General features: G+C 46.5%; 1 protein-coding gene across 1 annotated transcript in view; it reads left to right on the top strand.

The window, feature by feature from the left end:
* The first annotated feature begins 234 nt into the window (after nucleotides 1–234).
* Nucleotides 235–24,583, top strand: part of EMP2 (epithelial membrane protein 2) — a 41,875-nt gene continuing 17,526 nt past the window's right edge. The window contains exon 1 of the mRNA XM_061599249.1: nucleotides 235–665. The gene's annotated coding sequence lies outside the window, so the exon portion shown is untranslated. The remainder of the gene's footprint in view (nucleotides 666–24,583) is intronic.

The raw sequence follows: 24,583 nt of genomic DNA, 5'->3' as shown, positions 1-24,583 counted from the left end.
ATTGAGCCTTCAGTGTGTTTTAAATACATCTACAGCTGATCAGATTGACAGCAGTGAAATTCCCACTGCACTGAGGCCACGTTCTTAAGGCAAAGGCTTGTCTTCAACTTACTACTCAGAGTAGAGCCCCCCCCCAAATGATCCTCACTTAGTCCTGTCTATTAACTTCCACAGGCCTACCCGGCTTGGATTGAGTAGGCCCACAAGAAAAAAACCTGCCGGGGTGTTGGTGGGAATCTGCCAGCAAATCAGTTTATTTCAAGCGGCTGCAAGACAGTTTATTCCAGTGATGGGGCAACGCATGAGATAAAATAATCCCCCCGCCTCCGTTTCCCAGTTATGGGATCGTGACATAAAAATTTGCGAGTGTTTTTTTTCGGGGGGGGGGAATGACAGAATCGGATAAGATCTGCAAGTTTAGGGATTGGTTTTGAGTGTTTACATCCCTTCCTCTCGCTTCTCTCCACTTTTGCCTGCCCTGAGTGGAGAGAAAGAGGCACCTTTGAAACACCATCTCTCCCCCCCTTTCCACACCCAGCTTGGCTTCTGACATCACCCTGGCTCCAGGAGGAGGAGACAGACCTTCAAAACAAGCTGCAGTTTCCCCCCCGCCTTGGCTAGCCTCATCAAGCTGACTGCAGCCACCGTGGCCACCAGACCAACCGGTGAGTAGCCACAACTTGGGACTGCGGGGAGGGCTTGGTAGATGGGGGACTTTTTGTTTTTTAAAAAAATTATTAATCCTCCTTTGCTTTAAAAAAAAGGTTTTGAGAACCAGATGTGAGAAGCCTGCAGCAAAATGAAATTGGATCTCGGTGTAAGAGGGAGTTTGCTAACAGAGGGAGGGGAGGAGGAAAGGCAAAAATCAAGGGGGGAGGAAAGACGTTTGCAGTTTTGAACAACTTCAAAATCCTCCATCCCCCCCCAAAGTATTATGGGTTGCCTGCTTGTTACAGTTGCCTGTGGGGCTCCTTAAATCCTGCCCTTTCCTGGCTAATTTTTATATTGTTGTTTCAGATAAAAGGGAGAGCGAGGGAGGGAGGGGCAATCAATCTAAAACGTTCAAGTCTCCCCCCCCCATCTGAGAAAGAAGCAACAGGCTTGGATCTTAGTTCAGAAGTTTCAACACGTTTCTGGTCTTAATTGCTTTACAAATAGACGTTACCACTATCAAGATTTTCTTGCTCCGGGTTGTATCGAAGTAGATCTCTGGGTGCGTTTTAAAAAGTTGATTCTTGGCCTGTTTGCCTGAGATTGGGCTCCCCGCAAGCCGCCCCAGGGTAGGATGGGTGGGTGGCATTTCATTTTCAGCAAATGGATTGATTGCCATCTCCCCTCTAGTGGGGCAACATGGGATTACGGTTAAATTCAGCCAAGGTCTTTCGTCGGTTTTCCCTCTGTATGGGTGGGGGTTGTGAGTGATTTGTCTCCCACATGCATGCAACAGTTCCCTTCGTGGCCTGCCTGTGTTCATACCAATAGAGATCGGACCGATTCACGCCTTTGCAATTCCCATGTGAGGGTCACAGCGGAGAGGTGCAGCACAGGTGTGGCATGCAAAAGCGTCCCAGGTTCCGTGCCTGGCAGCTCCAGTTCAGAAAAGATCAAGGAACAGAAGGAGCTTCTACCGGATCTGACCATAGGTCCACCTAGCTTAGCATTGTCAACACTGACTGGCAGTAGCTGTCCCAGGGTTTCAGGCAGGAGTCTTTTCCCAGCCCTACTTGGAGGTGCTGGAGAACGGACCTGGGACCTCCTGTGTGCCAAGTGGATGCTCTACCACTGGCCACAGCCCTTCCCCCTAATGTAAGAAATTGCCTTTTATTGAGTCTGATGGTTGGTCCATCTGCCTCGGTATTGTCAACGTTGTGTGGCAGCTGCTGTCCAGGCAGGTGTCTCTCCAGAGCCCTACCTGGAAGTGCTGGGAATTGAACCTGTGACCTTCTGCATGCAAAGCAGATTCTCTGCCACTGAGCTACAGTAAAGTCCCTTCTGTGGTGTCTAAGACTATCAGAGGAGCCCTGCTTGATCAGGTGCACTTAACTGATTACCCTGTTCTCTGTAGTAGCAGAAAAACAGATCCCTTCTCCAGTTGTAATTATTATTATTATTATTATTATTAGTGATAGGAAACACCCCTCTCTGTCTGAGACCCTTGGGAGCTGCTGTCAGTGAGAGTAGAGAATGCTCGCCTAGATGGACAAATACCCTGTCCTGGTATCAAGTAGCCTCTCGTGTTCCTTAAATAATTCCCATGGAATGGTAATAGTTGTTGTTATGTGCCTTCAAGTCGATTATGATTTATGATGACCTTAGCGACCTTCAGATCTTCTAAATTCAGGTCTGTGGCTTCCTTTATGGAACCAATCCATCTCTTGTTTGGCCTTCCTCTTTTTCTACTCCCTTCTGTTTTCCCCAGCATTATTGTCTTTTCTAGAGAATCTCATCTTCTCATTATGCGTCCAAAGTATGATAACCTCAGTGTCATCATTTTAGCTTCTAGTGACAGTTCTGGTTTAATTTGTTCTAACGCCCTCATAGGGCTATTGCAAGAGTGAGGGGCCGTGCAATGGAAACTGCTATTTGTAATCATGACTGCATTGCAGAAATAATGGGTTGAGTGAGAGAGATGGCTAGTCACGTGTTTGACCAAAATAAATAAATAAATTGCTTGTTTAGGCGATGAGCTTTATGGGTTGGGCTAGGGGTGGATACATAAACAGTTTTCTTAAATTGGCTTCACGTGTTACAACACATGGCTGGGGGTAGAAAGCAACAGAGGCTCATGCCTTTGACACTTTGGTGTGCCGGTGTTGCTGGTGCAACTGGTTCTCATTGTGGAAGGACTGTAGCCTAGGAGCAGAGCATCTGGTTTCCATGCAGAAGGTCCCGGGTTCAGTCGGACAGCCGCTACCAGTCAGTGTAGACAATGCTGAGCTGCATGGACCAATCGTCTGACTCGGTGCAAGGCAGCTTCCTCTGTTCAGAAATCCTCATCTTCCCCACAAGAGCGTTTGCACCCCAGATACAGGGATGACATGATCCTACTCTTTTTGCTCATGTGAACTCTGTTACCCCCCTGTTCACTGGTAGATGTTGGGTGTTGGATGTTTGCTGTCACTCTTGTCTCTATTCGGTATCCCTTTTCAGTTTCCACGTGACTGCGTTGTCTGCCAGTTTGTTTTCGACTCTAATTTGAAGTGCTAGTTCTCGCTTATGGAGCCTTGCACAGCTTGGGATCCTAGAACCGAAAGGATTGTCTTTCCTCACATGAGCCTACACAGACCCTAAGATTTCCATCTAAGGCCTTCTCTACATGCGCCCTCCAAGAGATTTTAGTGGGGTGGCAACACGAGAACAGGCCTTTTCAGTAGAAGCCCCCGCCCCCCACTGTCTGTGGAACACTGTTGCTAGGGAGACTCACCTGGTACCAACATTAACATCTTTTGGGTGCCAAACAAATACATTGTTTAAAAAAGTTAATTCTAATTTTACATTTATATCTCACTTTTCCACCAAGGAGCTCAAGGTGGCGTACATGGTTCACCCCTCCTTATTTAAGCATCACAACAACCCTGTGAGGTAGGTTAGGCTGAGAGACAATGCCTGGCCTAAGGTCGCCCAGAGAGCGTCATAGCCAAGTGGGGATTTGAACCCCAGTCTCTTAGGTCACAGTCTGACACTCTAACCACTACACCACACTAGTTCTTCTCAGGCATTTGGGCAATTGATACTGTTATGGGTCTTGTGGCTGTTTGAGGTGTTCATCCATTGTGTGTCTGGACTCTGAGGTCGGGGGAGGCTAGGTTTGTTTAGTAACTGATTTCTGCAGACGAACGCTTAGTGTGTAGTATTGCTTTATAGGATATGATTGAAACAAATTCAGTTTTTACATATATTGAGGCTTCGTTGGTTATGGGAAGCAACAAATTTAATAATAATATGCACACAGAGTTATAAAGCAAAAAAAGAAACTCCACAAAGGGGCTATAGTTCGGTGTCAGAGCATCTGCTTTGCAATCAAAAGGTCCCAGGTCCAATCTGTAGTAGGGTTGGGTGAGAATTTCGATTCAGTTTGCATTTCGTGCGGAATTTATCAAATTTGCACTTTCCAAAACAATATGAGAACCGAAACACAGCCATCTTTCAAAATTCACACTTATTAGAATTTTGGGGTGCAGTTTGCCAACTAAACAATATTTATAAAAATGCATATATGAGTGAAAATAACATGCAAAAAGGCATGATGGGATGAGAAATGGCTTGCAAAATTGTATACCTTTGTCCAAACTGCATACAAAAATGTGTCCGTGTGGAGAAATTCACTCTAAAACGGTTGAGAATTTTCATGAGGATTTTTTTAAAAATGCAGATTGCTGCAGAAAACTGAATTTAACATTAGAAGAGTGAGAAACTGGGAGAACCGACATGGCCAGATCTTTCCATCCCTAGATCTCTAGCATCTCGAGGTGGGGCTGGGAAAGACTCCTGCTTAAAACCTTGGAGAAGCGCAGCCGGTCAACTGAGAGCCTGATGGGTTCGTGGCCTGATTCAGTTGAAGGCAGCTTGCTACGTTCCTAGGGGGGGAAGTGATAAAGACGTAAAGCAGGTTCCAGGTTGGTGGCTGGGGCTACAAGGCAAATCTCTGAGCTTCAGCCGGGTGAAGCAAAAGGCTTTGTCTTGTTTGTGTAGTACGGCAGAGCTGAGAAGCATTATTTAGGAAGGGCCGTTAGCCCTGTGCTAGAGGTGCCTGCTTTGCCCGCAGAAAGTGCAGTCCTCCGTGTCTCCAGGTAAGGGTGGGAACGTTCCCTGCCTGAACCCTTGGGAGCCCCTGCCAGTCAGTGTAGGCACTACTGAAGTAGAAGGATGAAGGGCCTGACTGTTGGTCGAAGTCAGCTTCCTATGACACAGGTCCTTGCCCCAAGGGGCTTGCAATCTAAACTCTGGGGAAGGATCCCACGTGCATTTTCAAGCCTTTGATGATTTCTCAGAGCTCTTTCCCTGCTTCAGCTGATGTGTGTTCCTTTCACACCCAAGCAAGCTTTTCCCACTTTGGGTGTCACGGAAAGCCAAAAAACAAATGAGAAACCAGCTTCCTTCAGTGGTGGCTGGTGCCCACTGGGACTGCGAGGGCAGGAGTCAGGGAGGCCAACAGCAGGTGGTGCTAGAGCCAATGAGAGGCAGAGCCAACTAGTTCTGGCTTTGCTCCACCCTTCTCTCTGCTGAGGTCTACAAGGGTGACACTAAGATAGAGAAGGAGGAAGCTAACAGCCAGGGCCACCATTTGGACTGGATGTAAGCAAGAAGGGAGGGAAGTGGAGGGTGTAGTCATCCAGGTTCTCGGGGTCTTAGACCCCTTTTTTGGGAGCAGGGTCCCTGTGTCTCCAGCATCCTACGAGCCAATCAACATGAAAGGGGAGCATGTTAGCCACTGAGAAGTGTCTTCTAACATGCTTCCTTGTCCTTTCCTGCTGATTGGAGCCCATCAGAGTGAAAGGAGGTGAGTCAGCCACGGAGAAGACTCTTTTCAGTAGCTAACACTCTCATGCTGATTGGGCTGCTAGGGACATTGTGGGAGAGGGCATTAACAAGGATCTCATTCTCAACCCAGTGGCAAAAAAAGGGGGGGCATGGCTGTGACTATCACAAAGGGACCCTGTGTTTCTGGATTTGGCACTACAGTACTCCTGGCTAAGGGCTTCCTCTGGCTGCTGAGAACAGAGGAAAGACAGGGAATGGGAGAACCAAGTTCTTACAAGGCACTTTTTTTTTTTCACAAGGCACAAGCGTGAGCAAGTTGCACACTATTCGAGCCAGTTAACACTGGGCGGCTGCCACAGTTTGCAGCAACCCTTTCTTCAGTAGTGTTAAGCAAATGTGACCTTTGAGGAAGGTGTTTATACAGGAGCGGGGAAGCCCTTTTCCGCCCAAGGGCTCCCTTCCCTTGTGTGGGAACCTTCTGGGAAGCCGCATGCCGTTGGTGGGCGGGGCCAGAGGCAAAAAGAGGTATGAGCAGTAGACACGCCTCTCACCTTTGAAAAGTAGGCTACACTGAAGCCATGCAAAACTTTGAGGCTTCTACTAGGGATGGAAGGGAATTTTGGTCCACTTTGCATTTACGGGCAAACTAACCTCATTTGCTCTTCCTGAAGCGATGTGCAAACCGAAACGCATCCATCCTTCCAAATTCACACTTCTGTGAATTTTGCAGTGCAGTTCGTCAACCAAGTAACGTGTAAAATGTGCAGAAAATGCATAGGCTGGTGACAGCAACATACAAAATGCATTCATCGGGATGGGCTAATTATATACTTAATGCCCGTTGCTATGTCCTACATTTGCTGCTATTTTGTCATTGTTGATTATTTGTATTTATTGTATTTACTGTATTATTGTATTTTATTGCATTTAATATGTACGCCGCCTAGAGTGGCTTCGGCCAGAAAGGCGGCCTAAAAATTAAATTATTATTATTATTATTATGCAGTTAGGGAAGATGTGTAGCTTAGGAGAAATTTGCTCTAAGATGCTGATGAATTTTCATAAGGACCTTTTGCCCCCCAATTAAAAAATTGGCCAACCGATGTGGAAATGCGAGGATCTCAAGACTGGAAAAATGAGAAACTCTCCCTCACTTGTGCACACACACATGCAGATTGCCCCATCTGCCATTCAGGCAAGCGAGAGGGATTGTTTTCACCGTTCAAGGACGCATCGCATCGAGGCAACAAAAGCATTCAAGGAGGGCTTGGAGGGTAGGCGTCATGGCCCAGGGAGAGGGCCAGATATGGTGGCATGGGGGGTTGCATTTGGCCCCTGCGCCTCAGGTCCCCTGCTTCAATGAAGACGGAGACAGAAGTGGCACCATAGTGGGTGTTCATCCAGGAAGAAGCTCCGTGAAACACAGGCCAGGACTGCAGGGGGCTCCTGAACTGGCTTGTTTTTCCCCCTATTGCTGCTGCTACAACATTTATATCTCACCTTTCCTCCCAGGTAGTGTACAAACATGGCACTCCCAGATTGTATTCTCGCAACAACCCCATGAGGTAGGTTAGGCTGAGAGATAATAACTGGCCCAAGGATGCCCAGCTAGCTTCAGGGCCAAGTGGGGATTTGAACCCTGGTCTTCTCCCAGGTCCCAGTCTGACACTCTAACCACTACACCGCACTGGTTCTATAACCATTATAACGGCAGCAAATTCATTGTCTGTCTGCCCTTATATAGCCAAAATAGCAGGCGCATTTGATTTGCACGCAAAAGGTCCCAAGTTCAAGCCCCAGTGGCATCTCTAGGGAAGGCTGAGAAAGACTCCTGTCTGAAACCCTAGAGAGCTGCTGCCAGTCAGTGTAGGCAGTACTGAGCTGGATGGACCAATAGTCTGACTCAGTAGAAGGCAGATTCCTATGTTCCTCAGAGGAAGGTTTCTGCAGGCTTGAAGAAAACCAGAGATTTATAGAACTACAAAAACAAAGAGTACTTTTACAAATAGTTGTTGGAACCCCAAAACAACCCAGTGAGGACTCGGTGTGCTCAGCGGGCATCACGGATGCTGACTGTTGAGGGGGCTGGAAAACTGGCAGCCGGGGGGAGGAATGGGATGAAGTATCGCTAACTGGAACCCTTAACTGGTCACATCCACGCCATACATTTAAAGCACACTTATGCTATTTTGTCCACCCCCAACAAGAATCCTGGGAATTGTAGTTTAAGGGTGCTGCAAATTGTAGTTCTGGAAGAGGTACAATTCCCAGGATTCTTTCAGGGCACCATGACTGTTAAACTGGCACAAATGCGCTTTAAGTATATAGTGTGGACGTGACTCCATGCTGCAATGTCTTTTTGCAGATTCCAGTTGTCTAGTATTGGTGTCAACATTGTCTGGTTGTGGGATAAATGTTTAATTCCTAGAGGCAGAGATGGCAAAGCTCGCATCATTCTGGAAACACCACCCTCTGCTATAAGGTATTTATTTATTATTTGATTTATTTCCCGCCCTTCCTCCCAGCAGGAGCCCAGGGCAGCAAACAGAAGCGCTAAAAACACATCAAAACAGCATAAAAACAGACCCTAAAATACACCAAAACAAAACAACGTTAAAAACATTTTTAATGTTATAAGCTGGAAACTCTCTCATGAGCTGGAAACAGTGTGGTATAAGTGCATCAAAAATGATCAGGGCCTAGAGTAACTCCTCTACAAGGAAAAGCTACTGGGTTGGGGGCCTTTTAGTTTGGGAAAAAAGGGCAAGCAAGGGGGAGGGGAGATGTGGTTGAGGTTTATAAAAGATAAAGAGAGACGTTTTTTCCACCATAACTTTAGAACTCGGGGTCTCCCTGATTGTCAGGAGCTTCAGGACAGACAACGGCGAATCCTTTTTCCACACAGCACGGAGTTAAGTTGTGAAAAATATTGCCTCAGGGCGCAGTGACAGGTGGCTTTATGCGAGGATTATCTAAAAGGACACATCACAAAAGGAAAATGGATTGGGAGGGAGGAGGAACAAGTTCTTCTCATGATCCACTGGGATGGAAAGAGTTCAAGGAGAGGGGAGTCAAACGGTGCTGGCATCTGCACTGTCAGACTGGCCCAGCACTGAGGGGAGTGGTTAGCTGATGCTTGACAAGATGGGCCTTCGGTCTGCTCCTGCCCCTGTTTTCTAAGGTGTCCCATGTAGTCTCTGTCATTACTCTTTGGGGAAGTTCCCTCTGCATGTGCTCGGGCTCAGGGTAGAGATGGATTAATCTGTCTATTGTGGTTCTCTCAGTTTCTCATTGCTCTAGCCTTAAATTTCCAAGCTTGCAGTCTGGAATCTTTTTTTTTTTTTTTTTAAACCCCATGATCATCAACATTTTACTGCAAAGTGGTCCTAATATACACATTCTTGCCTAATCAACACATTTACGCAAAGCAATTTCCTTGAACAATATATTTCTAGATCTTACTTTCACCGATATATGCATTTTTGTACACACTGGGAAATGTGGAGATGTGTGAATTTCAAAGGATGGTTGTTGGCTTCAGTTCACGTCTTGTTTTGGAAAGCACAAATTAGACAGGTTTCCCTTGAAAAGCGAACTAAATCAAATTTCTCCCCCATCCCTAGCTCAGGGTCACTTTAACCTGTTTGTTATTGTTGCGTAACATCACGTGCATGCCAGGACCAAGCCCTGGCACTGAAAACAGCTGCGGGGGCTTCACCTTGGCGGGCTCTGGCATGATCCATCTGTGCCCAACCCTGATTTCCTGAACCTGTCGTCTTGCAACTGTGTGAGTGAAGGGGCCAAGGGCTCGTAAGGCATGGGAAAGTTTAGCTAAGGCTGTCATCAGCCATGACTGATGCCACGGCTGGCTGAAAAGTGCACATTAGGTGGGCCCAAGGTTGCACGTTGCACGAAGGAGAGAGAATTCTACACAAGATCTTGACAGACAGCCACTCTCCCCCACTGAGTTATCTAGAGGATGGGCTGTCCTATTAACCTTGTGAAGAGGGAAGATCCTGTGTCAGCCTTCGAAATGGGGCAGAACCTTGAAGTGCCAAAGCGTTAAATGAGGAAAGATCTAGGCTTTGGGGAGTTGTGACAAAAACAGATCACAAAGGCAGGGATTGCGTCCTCAATAGGAATGGAAGGATATGTCCATTCTCTCCGTTTCCCATTATTCCAATCTTAAATTCAGTTCTCCACGTTTCTGCAGGAACTTGAGATTTATTCGTGTTTTTTTTTTAAATCCTAACGAATTCTTCAGTATTTCAGCACAAATTTCTGCTTACAAACACGTTTATGCGTGCAATTTTGACTTAATGCACTCCTCTGTGCAAGCAATTTCTCCTGACGGTAGGCATTTTTGTGTCATTTGTCACAATGCACGCTTTCCCCATTTTTGCAACCATGGTTTAGTTGGAGAACTGCATTGGAAATTTTGGAGGCGTGCAAATTTCCAAGGATGGCTGCTTTTCAGTTCCCAGATTTGTTTTGGAAAGTTAGAATTTGATAGATGTGATCTGAATTGAGTTCCTTTCCACTCCCAGTCCTCGGTACGCTGCTGTCGCTGAGGCCTCTCTGACCCTTTTCCTTTTAATTTTGCTTTGCAATCTGTTTGGCGTTCTCTGTAGGGGATCTTCCCAAAATCTGCCGCTCTCTTAACGTCTTTGTATACAGTTCTGTTCTGCAATGGTCTCTGGACTAAGCTGTAAATGTATTGATGGATAATGGGGAATGGAACAGTGCCACGTTTGTCAACCTGGTTCCATTCCAGCTGTTTGGGACTATATATTTGAGACCCTCATCAGGCCCCACCAGTGAGGGTAGTCCAGTATAGGTCACAGAATAATGAAGTTATAGACAGCTGACATTTAAACACGGAAGGAGAGTGCCACAGGCATTCTGTTTATAAGTCACTGGAAATGTGACAGGCTGTTAGGAACAACTTGGGAACACAGGAAGCCGCCTTATACTGAATCGGACCACTGGTCCATCTAGCGCAATATTTATGCTATCTAGCAGCAGCTCTCCAGGATTTCAGACAGGAGATATTCCCAGCCTTACCCGGAGATGAAGCTGGATCCTTCTGTAGATGTATTATTGATTGATACTCTGCCCTTCCTCCCATCAAGAGCCCAGGGTGGCAAACAAAAGCACTAGCACTTTAAAACATCATAAAAACAGACTTTAAAATATATTAAAACAAAGCATCTTTAAAAACATAAAAAAAAAAAAAGCTTTGGAAATGGACTGCCTTCTAGTCGATCCCAACATATATTGACCCTATGAACAGGGTTTTCATGGTAAGCGGTATTCAGATGGGGTTTCCCATTGCCTCCCTCTGAGGCTGAGAGGCAGTGACTGGCCCAAGGTCACCCAGTGAGCTTCATGGCTGTGTGGGGATTCGAACCCTGGTCTCCCGGGTCATAGTCGAACACCTTACCCACTACATGTTTAAAAAAAGGTTAAAAACATTTTTAAAAAGGTTTAAAAACATCTTTAAAAGCAATTCCAACACAGAAGCAGGCTGGGATAAGGTCTCTGCTTAAAAGGCTTGTTGAAAGAGGAAGGTCTTCAATAGGCGCCGCAAAGATAACCTGTCTAATATTTAAGGGGAGGGAATTCCACAGGGTAGGTGCCACCTACTGTACTACCATGGGCCTTTCCTGAAAAAAAAACCATTCCCACTTATCACTTTGGTGGTTGTGCATTTTGAGGGAAGCCAGCCGCCAGCCTCTTTTGAAAGCTCCTCTGAAGGGATTTTTGTTTTCTGCAAGGCAAGGGTCTTTCTCCCTCTAGCCACGGCTTAGTGCATTCCTTCCTTCACAGCACGGAGTGGAAAGGAAGAGGGAAAGTTGACGTTTGCTTTGGAACAAAGCGTTTGGGTTTCCCTTTCTGCACGCCAAACCGGGAAGCCGAATTGCCTTTGAACAAACAACTCACTGTTCAGGTACACAATAGGCAGGGTCAAAGAGTTTGCCCTGCACCACCCTAAATGGAACAGGGACCACTCATGGCCAGGAGCAGGGGAGGGAGAAGAGGGTGCAGGGCTGAGAGAGCAACAGTGGGTGCGTGTGTATGTCCATCTGCACTATCCATTTAAAGCACTCTTATACCACTTTAAGAGCCAGTGTGGTGTAGTGGTTAAGGTGCTGGACTATGACCTGGAAGACCAGGGTTCGAATCCCCACACTGCCCTGAAGCTCATTGGGTGACCTTGGGCCAGCCTCTGCCTCTGAGCCTCAGAGGAAGGCAATGGGAAACCCCCTCTGAATACCGCTTACCATTCATAGGGTCGGCATAAGTCAGGATCGACTTGAAGGCAGTCCATTTCCATTTCCATTTTTATACCACTTTAAACAGTCATGATTTCCCTGAAAGCATCCTAGGAGCTGTAGCGTGTGAAGGGTGCTGAGAGTTGTTAGGAGACCCCTGTTTCCCCTCACAGGGCTACAAGAGTGGTTTAGCAATCTATCCCTGTTCTCAGGTAACTCTGGGAACTGTAGCTCTGTGAGGGGAAACAGGGCTCTCCTAACAATGCTCAGCACCCTTCACAAACTATAATTCCCAGGATGCTTTGCAGAAAGCCAAGACAGTTCAAAGTGGTGCCATGGTGCTTTAAATGTATGGTGCAGATGAGGGATGTGTGTGTGTGTGTGTGTACTTGACATTCCAAGGTGAGAGATTCAGGGATAGATCACCCCATTGCCAATCCAGAAACAAAACACAGGCCCAGTTCCTCTCATTCAGATATCAACCTTAGACGCTCCAAGAATACGCTGTAGGTGTATTGAATTTGTGAATCATTTCCGGCAACAAAAAAGTCCTGAAGTGATTTCCAGCAATAAAATACAAGCACCATCTGTTATCATTTTGGCGCCTACTGAAGACCTTCCTCTTTCAACAGCGGCCTTGACGATGGGAGGGGAGACGCCTCAACCAGTTCTCTAGTCTCCTGCACTGACTGCAACTCTGAGTCCTCCTGCCCTGGGGGCGGAGCAGGAGACAGCGCTGGGGGCAAAGCAGAGTTGGGGTGTGGAGATGTGGAGGGGGGTTCGCTGTTAGACACTGTTTCATCTATTGCAGCCAGAGCCTCTGGGACAGGGCTGTCACTGGCCAGACTACTGTTGTCTTCTCCGGTTTCCACCCCTTCCCCTTGGTAGACTACTTGGCCCCAGCCCCGGATCCCGGTCCTCCCCCTTCCCACTTTGTGAGGCGTTCTGAACGGGGCTCATGACACCACCATCTTCCAAGGGGGATTAGACCATTTCACAGAGAAGGAATTGGAGTTCCATCTGTGATTTACTACGCTAGCCATGACGACTGTACAGGGGTAGCTTTGAGATGCTACTGGGCTCCCACCCCCATTAACCCCAGTCAGCATGGGTGAGAGGAGCTCTAATTATCATACTCATTTACTACCCACCTTTCAGCTGAGAGCCAGTGTGGTGTAGTGGTTAAGTTGCTGGACTATGACCTGGGAGACCAGGGTTCGAATCCCCACACAGCCCTGAAGCTCACTGAGTGACCTTGGGCCAGTCACTGCCTCTCAGCCTCAAAGGAAGGCAATGGGAAACCCCCTCTGAATACTGCTTACCATGAAAACCCTGTTCATAGGGTCGCCATAAGTCGGGATCAACTTGAAGGCAGTCCATTTCCATTTTCACCCAAAGGTCCCAAGTCAGGTTGCAACCATTTTAAAATCCAACATTAAAAGCAATTTCAAAGCAACCTGAAATCCCCAAATAGTGTGGGTCCTACAAATACATGTCTCAGGCATCAAAGGCCATGGTAAAGAGGTACATCTTCCGCATTCACCTACAACTGTACTCTGCAGTTGCCAGACGCACTTTGGTGGGGAGGGCATTCCACAACTTAGGGGCCACGACAAGGAATGCCCTCTCCCGGGCCACCACGCCCTGAACCTCTGAGGGTGGCGTCACTACCAGAAGGGCCCTTCTGCTGACCTCAACACCCGAGAGGGCCTCTAGGGGAGGAGGCGGTCTCTCAGATATTTGGGACCTAAGTCGTTTAAGGTTTTAAACGCTAGCGTGAGCTAGTCAATTCTTCCTTGAAACAAGCTGGCAACCCATGCAGTTGTTTTCAAACAGGAGTGTTTTTGCTCCCCAGAGTGAGACTCTGGATTGTCATGTTTGCGTGTATTTCATAGTGGCTCAGTACTACTCCGTGTGACAGACTGAACGATATGCAGTATGAGGCTACCTGGGTGAGAGACTGGGAGGGAGAGGTTATATTGCTGTTTGCATGACGCTATATTGCCCTAGATGGAGGTCGGTGAAAGAGCCGGCTGTAAACGATGCTTAACTGCTGCTATGTATTTTTGTAGACCAAACATTTGCTCCTTAATAACTGGTTGGCTGGGATTATTTATCTGTGTGGCTGGCGGGGAACGCGTGAAAGCCAGACTTGGATCTGGAGGATTGCTAAGGATGTATTTCTGTGTCAGAGATGGAGAGAAGTGAGAGTGCAGCTTCTATCTCAGTTATTTTTTTTAGTGACTGATGATGCCGTTTTGGAGAGTTTACTGAAGTTATATATTTGATTTTTACATGCAATGCCTTTATGTTTAATATTTTGTTTTCCTGTTAATTTTCCTGCTGTAAATGTCTATTTTATACTATGTCCTTCATCTGGAATGTTTTGTTTTGATATTTTGCAGTGTTTTATTTGATGCTTTAACTGGGGTTGTAAACCATTTAGAGATGTATATTATAGACCAGAAGGTTTTTTTTTTTTTTAAAAAACCCATCTGAAGGGCACCAGCTGGCCACTACTGATATAGATGCTCCAGGTCCACAGATAGACTCCCTCTATTGGGGATGCTTTAAGGTGGATTCCTGCATTGACCAAGGGGTTGGACTTGATAGCCTCGTAGGCCCCTTCCAACTCTACTATTCTATGAATGCCAGCTGTTGGCAAACAACAGTGGGAGAGGCACCGTTGGGAGATTTCCCAGAGGGATCCCACTGGGCACTGCTGGGAGCAGGATGCTGCACTAGATGGTCTCTGCTTTGGTCTGATCCAGTACAGCAGGTGTTGGGAAACTTTTGGCCCTCCAGATGTTGCTGAACTACAATTCCCATCAGCCCCAGCAAGCGTGGCCAATGGCCAGGGATAATGGGAGTTGGAGCAACATCAGGCGGGCCAAAGATTCCCCACCCCTGCAGGAGAGCTCTTTGTATGTTATTATGGGCTGGGGGAACTGGTTGTCTTCCAGACATTGGTGGACTCCCACTTCTGTCGACCCTGGCCGTTGGCCAGGCTGGCTGGAGTTGATGGGATTTGGTGTCCAATGACATCTGGAGGGCCATAGCCCTGGCCTAAGGTCTCAAAACATCCCAGGAAGACAATGGGCTTGGAAGGACCTCGTGTCAGTTGAAAGCTAGCAATATTTTGCATGCAAAGCGTCAACAAATGACAATGTGTGCAGGGAAGAGGAAGGGACTTTGTAGCATTTACCTTTTCCCCCAAACAGAGCTGCAAACTGACACAGAACCATTGGCAAAAAAAGGTCCCACCTGTCTGAGAAAGACTGATTCGTTGCTAGCCGTTTATGTCCAAGAAAAACCCAGCAACTGAATCAGCTTTGCGTTTGCGCGATACCTCTGATGTCCCCAGGACATGGAAATTACTTGTAGCGTACTCCATTGCTTGAATATTGAATCTTTCCCAAGCCTGAATGGCATCTACCCCACTAATAAATCCTATCCTGTACAATGTTAAGCATTTCTTTAGCAGATCTGGGTTCCTCTGGCCCCATCTAAGATATGGAACTATTTGGAATCAGAGCTGTTTGAACAGTTTTAAAAGAGGCCTGTCAAAACTGTCTTGAAATACTTTCACATCTCTTTCCAGTTCACATTCCTTATCTCATTTTTGTTCCTGTGCTGTTCTGAGCTGTAATTTCTGAGAGGAGGAGGGGGCCTCTGTTGGAATTAGGATACTGGACTGGATAGACCTTTGGTCTGATCCAAGAAGGCAATTGTTAGGTTAAGACTCCGGTGGTTCTCTAACTGCTAGAACTGGAGGGCTCTTGATAGAGCAGGGAATTGATTTTTATATACCAGCCAAAGGGTGGCGAGCCAAAGAGAGATTAGATCATGCTCTTGCAGAGTTTCCATTGCAGGCATCGGGAGAGATCTGGGGTGTCTCCACCCTGTCAGTATTTTCTGGAAGGGAAATACCAGGAAATTTAGGCTTGTGCAATAAAGCACTCTGCCTCCCCAGCGCTACAAATCCACTTTAAAAAAAGCTGACTTTTTGCAGGTAGGAAAGTGATGGGGAAATGTATTGAGGTGTGGGATGACTAAATGATGGAAAGACACATAAACACCTTGCGAGTAAATCAGGATGGATGCTTCATAAAGACAGGCTATAATCTTAATCTTTGCAGAAGCTTTGTCAAATTAAATCAAAATGAATGCTGAACAAGTGGGTCGCCTGGAAGAGCCCCCCGATTCTAATTCTCTCTGTACACTTAGAGAATCCTGGTGCAGACAGTGGTGAGAGGAACTGATGGGAGCTTAGCTCATGCTTGCCAAAGCTTGAAATCAAAATTTCTGCTGCTGTTAAGGGATGTATGAATCTGTCAGTTTCAGGTCAATTTAATGCAAATATCTCCTAATATACACATTTCTGTATGCAGCTCTGAGTAACATACACATTTTTGCAAGCAGCTTTCCCTAATGTAATGAACCTTTGCATGTTAATTTCACTAATGCATGCATTTTTACGGACAGTTCCCCCAAATATAAGCCTTACTGTACACAGCACTTGGGAAACCGCCTTGCAACATTTGGAGATGTACAAATTTCGAAGGATAATTGTGTTTTGGTTCATGCCTGGGTTTGAAAAGTGCAAGTTAGATAGTTTCTCCTTAAGATGTAAACAGAATCCAATTTCTCCCCAACTCACTGATTTATTTATTTATTATTTGATTTAAATCCCGCCCTTCCTCCCAGCAAGAGTTTTCTGGGACAGGGAAGAGGAGGCCCAGATGGAGCCCAGTATTTTTTGACAGCACCTAGCACAAAAGTAGTCTATTCTAAGTAGAGCTGCAACAATTTGGTTGATAACTACGCTTGATTAGTTAATAGATGATAAAACGTTTTCACCCATTTAAAAATGTTTCCCCAATTAATCAGTTTGCAGATTTTAATGTTTGTGAATTATTATTTTTTTAAATCCTCCCTACTGGAAGGAAGGACAGGATATAAATCTAATAAATAAACAAAATAAAAATGCATCTTCTTTTGTAAACTAACAACCCGGAGGTGGCAAGCATCTTAGAAAAAGGCATTCCCTTACCCTCCCTCTCATGCTCACGAGGGAATATTTCTTGCAAAAGGAAGTCTGCTTTGACCTGCATCTGCAGTGTCTGAAAACGAAGAAAGCCTTCCTCATTTTTCTTTGAAACCGTTGCGCTTTACCCCTATGTAATTATGTGCAGACTTAACTGAATCAGTGGATGAATTGAATAAAATTCTTAAGCTTCATTGGCATCCACTACAATCCTAAACAGGCTTACTCTAATTAAACCCCACCGAGCTCTGTGGGTCTTACTGCCCACTAAGTGTACTTAAGATTGCATTTTAGGATTTGTTTGAACAGGCAACAGCCCTCATGCCGAGAGTGCTCATGAGCTCACATCCTGCTTGCAGGCTTCCCATGGGGCAGAGGTGGGAACCTTTTGTCTGTCTGACCCGGAGAACTCTTCCCAGGCCACACCCTGAGTGTGGTTTTGCCTGGCTGGAACGTGCTCTTGAGCTACCATCAGGCCTCTTGCTTGCCTAGGTGGAGTCACATGGGTGTATTAAAACCTCTTGTTTGCAGAAGGGCCATGGCTCAGTGGCAAAGCGTCCGCTTTGCATGCAGAAGGTTCTAGGTTCAATCCCTGGCAGGTAGGGCTGGGAATGTCCCCTGTCTGAAAGCCTGGAGAGCAGCTGCCAGTCAGTGTAGACAATACTGAGCTAGATGGAGCAGTGGCGTGACTCAGTACAAGGCAGCTCCCTCTGTTCCTCTAACTTTTGCGTGGCTGGAATAAAGCCTGCTGCAGAAAGGTAAGAGTCATAGCTGTTGCTCCGCCCACTTTGCCTCTGGCACCACCCACTTTGGCCTCTGGCTCCACCCAGCACTGGCATGAGGTCTCTGGAAGGTTGTCTACAAGGGGGTATGCATCTGGCTGGCTACTGTGGGCAAAAAGACCACTGGACTAGGTAGGCCTTTGGTCTGATCCAGCAGGGCTCTGCCTGTGTTACTAGATATTGGCCCGAAAGAGAAACTCACAAATGCTCTTTTTTCTTTTCTTGAAACTGTGTCGAAGCAGAAAAATAAAAAATAAAATACACTCACTCCCTCGGTAGGCTGTTTTGTCTGATTATCTACACCCCACTCCTCCTGCATGGAGCTAAGGACATTATGCACGATTCCAATCTCATTTTATCCCTGCCCTGAGAGCCCCTCTAAGGAGCTCAGGGCAGTGTACACAGATCATCCCTCTTGAGCAATGACAGGAGAATGTTCTTGTGCCCCTGTCCTGTTTGTTGGCATCCCATGGAGATCTGGCTGGCCTCTGTAGGAGATTGGACTAGAGGGGGTCTTCTGATTTTAGTCTTAGGCTAAATAGAACCTCCATGGTCAGAGGCAGTCTATCTCCAGATACTAGCTGCTGGGAACAGACAACAGCAGGAGGGCTGTTATCCTCCAGCCCCGCATGTAGGCTTCTCAAAGGCATCTGTTTGGCCACTGTTGGGTGCAAGAAGCTGGAGTAGAAAGATCTGTTAGTCTGATCCAGCTGGCTCTTCTGATGTTCGAATGGTCACTCAGAAATCCGTAATCTGAGTAGAATAAGACTCAGATTCCTTTATTTGTTTCTGTTTATTAATTACACTTATATCCTGCCCTTCCTCCCTAAGGATCTCAGGGCAGCAAACATAACAAAACAATTGAACAGCAACAAAAATAAAATTCTAAAACACAGTGACAGTTTAAAAAAAAATACAAAAAAAGGCATTCGTAGACCAGATGTGGGGAACCTTTGGCCCTCTCTATGTTACTGAACTACAGCTCCCATCAGCCCCAGCAACCGTGGCCAATGGTTTAACAATATCAGAGTAAGGCAAGGTAGCAGAAATAGAGAGGAAATTGGGACACAGATAAATTACAACTTAGAATGCCGAGTTCTAGCTGGGAACACCCAAGATCGAACCTTCAGCTCCTGCCCCAACCCTGGCATGTCTCTCATTGGATCAGGTGTTTGGCCAGTTGTGCCTGGTGCCCATTGGGGCAGAAGGCGGGGAGACCAACAGTGGGTGGAGCCGGAGCCAACGACAGGCAGAGGCAGCCCTGATTGGCTGTAAGCAGGCAGGCAGGTGGGGCCTGGCTGACGGCAGAATGTGGTTGGCAAGGCAGTGTCCCAATCGCCCTCGTGGATCAGCCTCCACTGCATTTGGCTGATCTTCATCTTTGGGTGTGGATCTTCCCCCCATAATGAAAGTAAACAGCACATGCTCCCACATGCCTGGATTCAACGCTAAATCCTCTTGATTCGCTTAGCAGTTCACTGGGTTGTGCTGAGAGGCAGAGGAACTCAGCTCTCGTATTTCAAATGCCCATCGATCCAAAAACAAAATGCCCCCCAAAAGCGGGGAAGGATAAGCTACTAGAGGAGATGAAGAAAGAGCATTGCAAAGGCCCATGTATTCGCACCAGCCAATTGAATGCCCCCAATCTCTGGCCACACGGCTCGCCAGTCCTGGTCTGCAACCTTCATGAGTGCTTTCTGCCTGGCTGGAATGTGCCCTCGAACTCTTATTGTGTCTCTTGCTTGCCCGGATGCACGATGGGGGGGGGGGAGAGGGAGAGGGAGAAAGGGAGAGGGGGGGAGAGAGGGAGAGAGAGAGAATGAATGAATGAATATGTAGAAACCTGTGGCTTTTTCATAGCTGTGGCTTTTTCACATCTGTTGCTCCACCCACTTTTGCCTCCGGCCCCACCCACCACAGGCATGCGGCCCCTGGAAGGTTGCTGACGAGGGAATATGTCCCTTGGGCTGAAAAAATGTTCCATATCCCTGCTCTAGTCCATCATCCTGTTTCTGATTGTGGCCAGTCAGATGCTCCTGGGATGCCCAGAAGGAGGGCATCAGAGTGACCGCCCTTTCCTATCAGTTGTCCCTAGGATTTGGTTCTCACATATAGACTGCCTTTATGTATGGAAGCTCTGTCTAGGTATCATGGCTAATTGCCACTGATTGACCTATCCTCTGCAAGACAGATATTTTGCTTTGTGTTCAGCCATCCTTCCTGTTTTGCTCCTCAAAAACAAAAGATGACAGCCAACCTGGAGCTGCCAGTTTTGTTTTATTGGCTTTTTTAAAAATTCAAGGTTCACAGCCTGGTTGGGTTACACGCTCAAATGCCACAGCGCTAGCTTTGCAAGCTGCAACAGATGCTTCCCTGCCTTGCCAAAAGATACCGGACATTGAATCTAAAGGTGACTGCTGAAGCAAAAGTAAGATAAAACATGGAAGCCTAACGGAAAAGTTGAACAAAGTCTGGGTACTGTACTAGATTTCCTCAAAAGCTACTTTAAGCACTCCCAAGGTTTCATGAATGCTCAGCGAGACTTCTGCCTTTTTTCTTCAAGAACTCCCCCCTCGTGCCTAGAGCTGTGTGTACACTGCTGTTTTGTAGGAGTGTGTGAACGTTGCAATTTTTGCAATCTTTGTACCATAGGCCAGAGGTAGCCAATGGGGTGCCCTTCAGATGTTGTTTGATTACTGCTCCCAGCATCCTTTGCCTATGCTGGCCAGGGCTTATGACAGCTGGAGTCAGACAAGATCTGGAGTGCACCACATTGGCTACCCCGTCATAGACATAGGAACAGATTACTTTTCAGATCCTCCGTGGCGCAGAGTGGTAAGCGGCGGTAACGCAGCCGAAGCTCTGCTCACAGCCGGAGTTCGATTCCAATGGAAGGAGGAAGTCGAATATCCGGTAAAAGGGGTCGAGGTCCACTCAGCCTTCCATCCATCCATGGTCGGTAAAATGAGTACCCAGCATATGCTGGGGGTAAAGAAAGGCCGGGGACAGAACTGGCAATCCCACCTCATATATATGGTCTGCCTAGTAAACGTCGCCAGACGTCACCCTAAGAGTTGGAAACGACTTGCACTACAAGTGCAGGGACACCTTTACCTTTTTGTTTAAGGTCACACTGTCAGAAACATTGGAAGAGGGGCAAGAACAACTCCTGTTTTGTTCTTTTATGTTCCAGAAGGGAGATAGAGTTAGGGTCCTCCAGATGGCTAGGCTTGACTACCTTCACCTGTGATGCTCTGACTGACTTCCTTCCATCGCAGACTGATATGCTTAGGGAAGCTTATCTGCTGTTCCTCCTTCCGCCCATTCCTTCCCTTCTTTGACTGTCTGAGGAAAGAGGAGACACCCCTTTGTCTCTGCTTTCTCCCTCCTAAGCCATGAGGGCAACTCCCAAACCTGGGCGTTGCACCTCCAACTTAGAACTAGGTATGCCTTTCCTATTTACTATGTATTTCTATAAATAAAGCAGCTTTTCTTATTTTACTAAGTTTTAAGTCTCAGTGATCTCAATGTAGGGTAAAACGCCTGCTACTTAGGTAAATGCACACACTGGCACACACACATCTCAGACTGTTGCCGATCTCTGCTAATATCTATACAAATTCACATAACAAGAAAGAGGATGGTGGACTAGAGTAAGAATAGTGAACCTTTTCCTGTAAGGCAGAAGAGCAGTTTATTGCTGCAGCCAATCCCATTCTTTGATAGATTCGCTCTGTCAGTTTGTGCATCTCTGGAATGCCCAAAGACTGAATCAAGCATTCTTTAACCCCGCCTTCCCTAAGTTGGTGCCCTTTAGATGGGACTACAACTCCCATAGGCCCCAGCCAGCACGGCTGTTTTGTAGCCCAAATCATCTTGAGGGCACCAGGTTAGGGAGGGCTGCTTTAACCAAAGGAGACATTAGACCATTGACCATGCTTGCTAGGGCTGATGGGAATTGTAGCTCAGCAACATCTGGAGGGTCAAAAGTTCCCCACTCCTGCAATAGACCTTTCCAGGGAAGAGTCTACTCAATCTGGACAGCCAGCAACAAATTTGCTGTGAGAAGTTTGGGGAAAAAAAAAAGATGGACTGTTGAACCAAATCACACGAAATGACATTAAGTTCTGCTTGAAAGGTCCACACGTACACACACTTCTTGGATTGGGCAGGAGAAGTCATATTTTACATCCGTGGTGGGGAGAGGAAATAGATTTCAAGCTTGTGGGATCTACTTTGTTGTTTCCTAGAATTCCAAGGTCCATATGGGGTTGAAGAGGGTGTTGTGTTTACTGTTTTGTCTATACTATCTTAAAGTGAGTTTTGAATTACTCCAATTGTATATTTAAATGGTTTTATTATTGCACATAGTTTAATTGTATTTTAATGTAGATTTTTTTGTTTGCTTGTAATTATATGTACTTTTATATTTGGAAGCCGCCTTGAGTTCCAGTCCTTGGAAAAAGAGCAGGATAAAATTAAAGATTATTATTATTATTAATAATAATAACAACTGTGGGCACAACAGTGGCTTAGAAAGAGGGGCAGGCATACACTTTGAGCCCATCTGCACTGTTGTTATATGCCTTCAAGTCAATTACAACTTATGGCGACCTCCAAGAGCATCTGCCATGAACCACCCTGTTCAGATCTTGCAAGTTCAGGTCTGTGGCTTCCTTTATGGAATCCATCCATCCCTTGTTTGGCCTTCCTCTTTTTCTAATCCCTTCAGTTTTTCCCAGCATTATTGTCTTTTCTAGTGAATCATGTCTTCTCATGATGTGTCCAAAGTATGATAACCTCAGTTTCATCATTTTAGCTTCTAGTGATTGTTCTGGTTTAATTTGTTCTAATACCCAATTATTTGTCTTTTTTGCGGTCCATGGTATCTGCAGACTTCTCCAACACCACATTTCAAATGAGTTGATTTTTCTCTTACCTGCTTTTTTCACTGTCCAACCTTCACATCCATACATAGTGATTGGGAATACCATGGTCTGAATGATCCTGACTTTAGTGTTCAGTGATACATCTTTGCATTTGAGGACCTTTTCTAGTTCTCTCACAGCTGCCCTCCCCAGTCCTAGCCTTCTGATTTCTTGACTATTGTCTCCATTTTGGTTAATGACTGTGCTGAGGTATTGATAAGTTCAATGTCCTCATTGTCAACTTTAAAGCTACGTAAATCTTCTGTTGTCATTACTTTAGTCTTTTTGACATTGAGCTGTAGTCCTGCTTTCCTCTTTAACTTTCATCAGCATTCATTTCAAATCATTACTAGTTTCTGCTAATAGTATGTTATCGTCTGCATATCTTAAATTATTGATATTTCTCCCTCCAATTTTCACACCTCCTTCATCTTGGTCCAATCCCGCTTTCCGTATGATATGTTCTGCATACAGATTAAACAAATAGGGTGATAAAATACACCCCTCACACCCTTTCTGATGGGGAACCAATCGGTTTCTCCATATTCTGTCCTTACAGTAGCCTCTTGTCCAGAGTATAGGTTGTATAGAGTATCTGCACTATACAATTAAAATAGTAACCTACCACTTTAAAAAGTCATGGCTACCCCCAAGGAATCTTGGACACAATGAAGGATGCAGAGAATTGTTAGGAGATGTTGGATCCTTGCCCCTCTTGGCTAGTGAAAGCTGGCAGGGTTGGAACAGCCGGCTGGGCCAGGGAAGTGATAAATGCCTCCTTGAGAGATGGAGTGGTTCCTACTTGTTTGAAAGAGGCGGTAGTGAGACCACTCCTGAAGAAACCTTCCCTGGACCCAGATAATCTCAACAACTATAGGCCGGTAGCGAATGTTCCATTCCTGGGCAAGGTCTTGGAACGGGTGGTCGCCAACCAGCTCCAGGTGCTCTTGGATGAAATCGATTATCTAGATCCGTTTCAATCCGGTTTTAGGCCCGGTTTTGGCACTGAAACAGCCTTGGTCGCCCTGTATGATGACCTATGTCGGGAGAGGGACAGAGGGAGTGTTACTCTGTTGATTCTCCTTGATCTCTCAGCTGGTTTTGATACCATTGACCATGGTATCCTTCTGGAGAGACTCACGGAGTTGGGAGTTGGAGGTACTGCTTGGCAGTGGCTCCGCTTCTACCTGGTGGACCGGCTCCAGAGGGTGGGGCTTGGGGAGCATTGTTCGATACCCTGGACTCTCCATTGTGGAGTCCCGCAGGGATGGGTTCTTTCCCCCATGCTTTTTAACATCTACATGAAGTCGTTGGGTGCGGTCATCAGGAGCTTTGGAGTGCGTTGTCACCAGTATGCTGATGACACGCAACTCTATTTCTCCTTTTCATCTTCTTCAGGTGAGGCTGTTAATGTGCTGAACCGTTGCCTGGCCGCGATAATGGACTGGATGAGAGCTAATAAACTGAGGCTCAATCCTGACAAGACTGAGACGCTGTTGGTGAGTGCCTTCTCTGATCAGATGGTGGATGTTCAACCTGTTCTAGATGGAGTTACACTCCCCCTGAAGGAACAGGTTCGTAGCTTGGGGGTTCTTTTTGATCCATTCCTGTCTCTCGAGGCGCAGGTGGCCTCGGTGGCACGGAATGCGTTCTACCACCTTCGGATGGTAGCCCAGCTACGTCCCTATCTGGAAAGCGACGACCTCGCTTCAGTTGTGCATGCTCTGGTAACCTCGAGACTGGATTACTGCAATGCGCTCTACGTGGGGCTGCCTTTGAAGACAGTTCGGAAACTACAGCTAGTGCAAAACACAGCAGCTAGAATGTTGACGAGGACCAGACGGTCCACGCATATAACACCTGTTCTGGCTAGTTTGCACTGGCTACCTATTTGTTTCCGGGCCAAATTCAAAGTGCTAGTTTTGACTTATAAAGCCTTACACGGCGCAGGACCACAATACCTAGCGGAACGCCTCTCCCGGTATGAACCTACCTGTTCACTGCGTTCAACATCTAAGGCCCTCCTCCGAGCTCCGACTCACAGAGAAGCTCGGGAGGGTTGTAACAAGA

The sequence above is a fragment of the Rhineura floridana genome, chromosome 17 (assembly GCF_030035675.1).
Source record: "Rhineura floridana isolate rRhiFlo1 chromosome 17, rRhiFlo1.hap2, whole genome shotgun sequence".
In the NCBI taxonomy this organism is placed as follows: Eukaryota; Metazoa; Chordata; class Lepidosauria; order Squamata; family Rhineuridae; genus Rhineura; species Rhineura floridana.
This window is presented reverse-complemented; position numbering and strand designations above follow the sequence as displayed.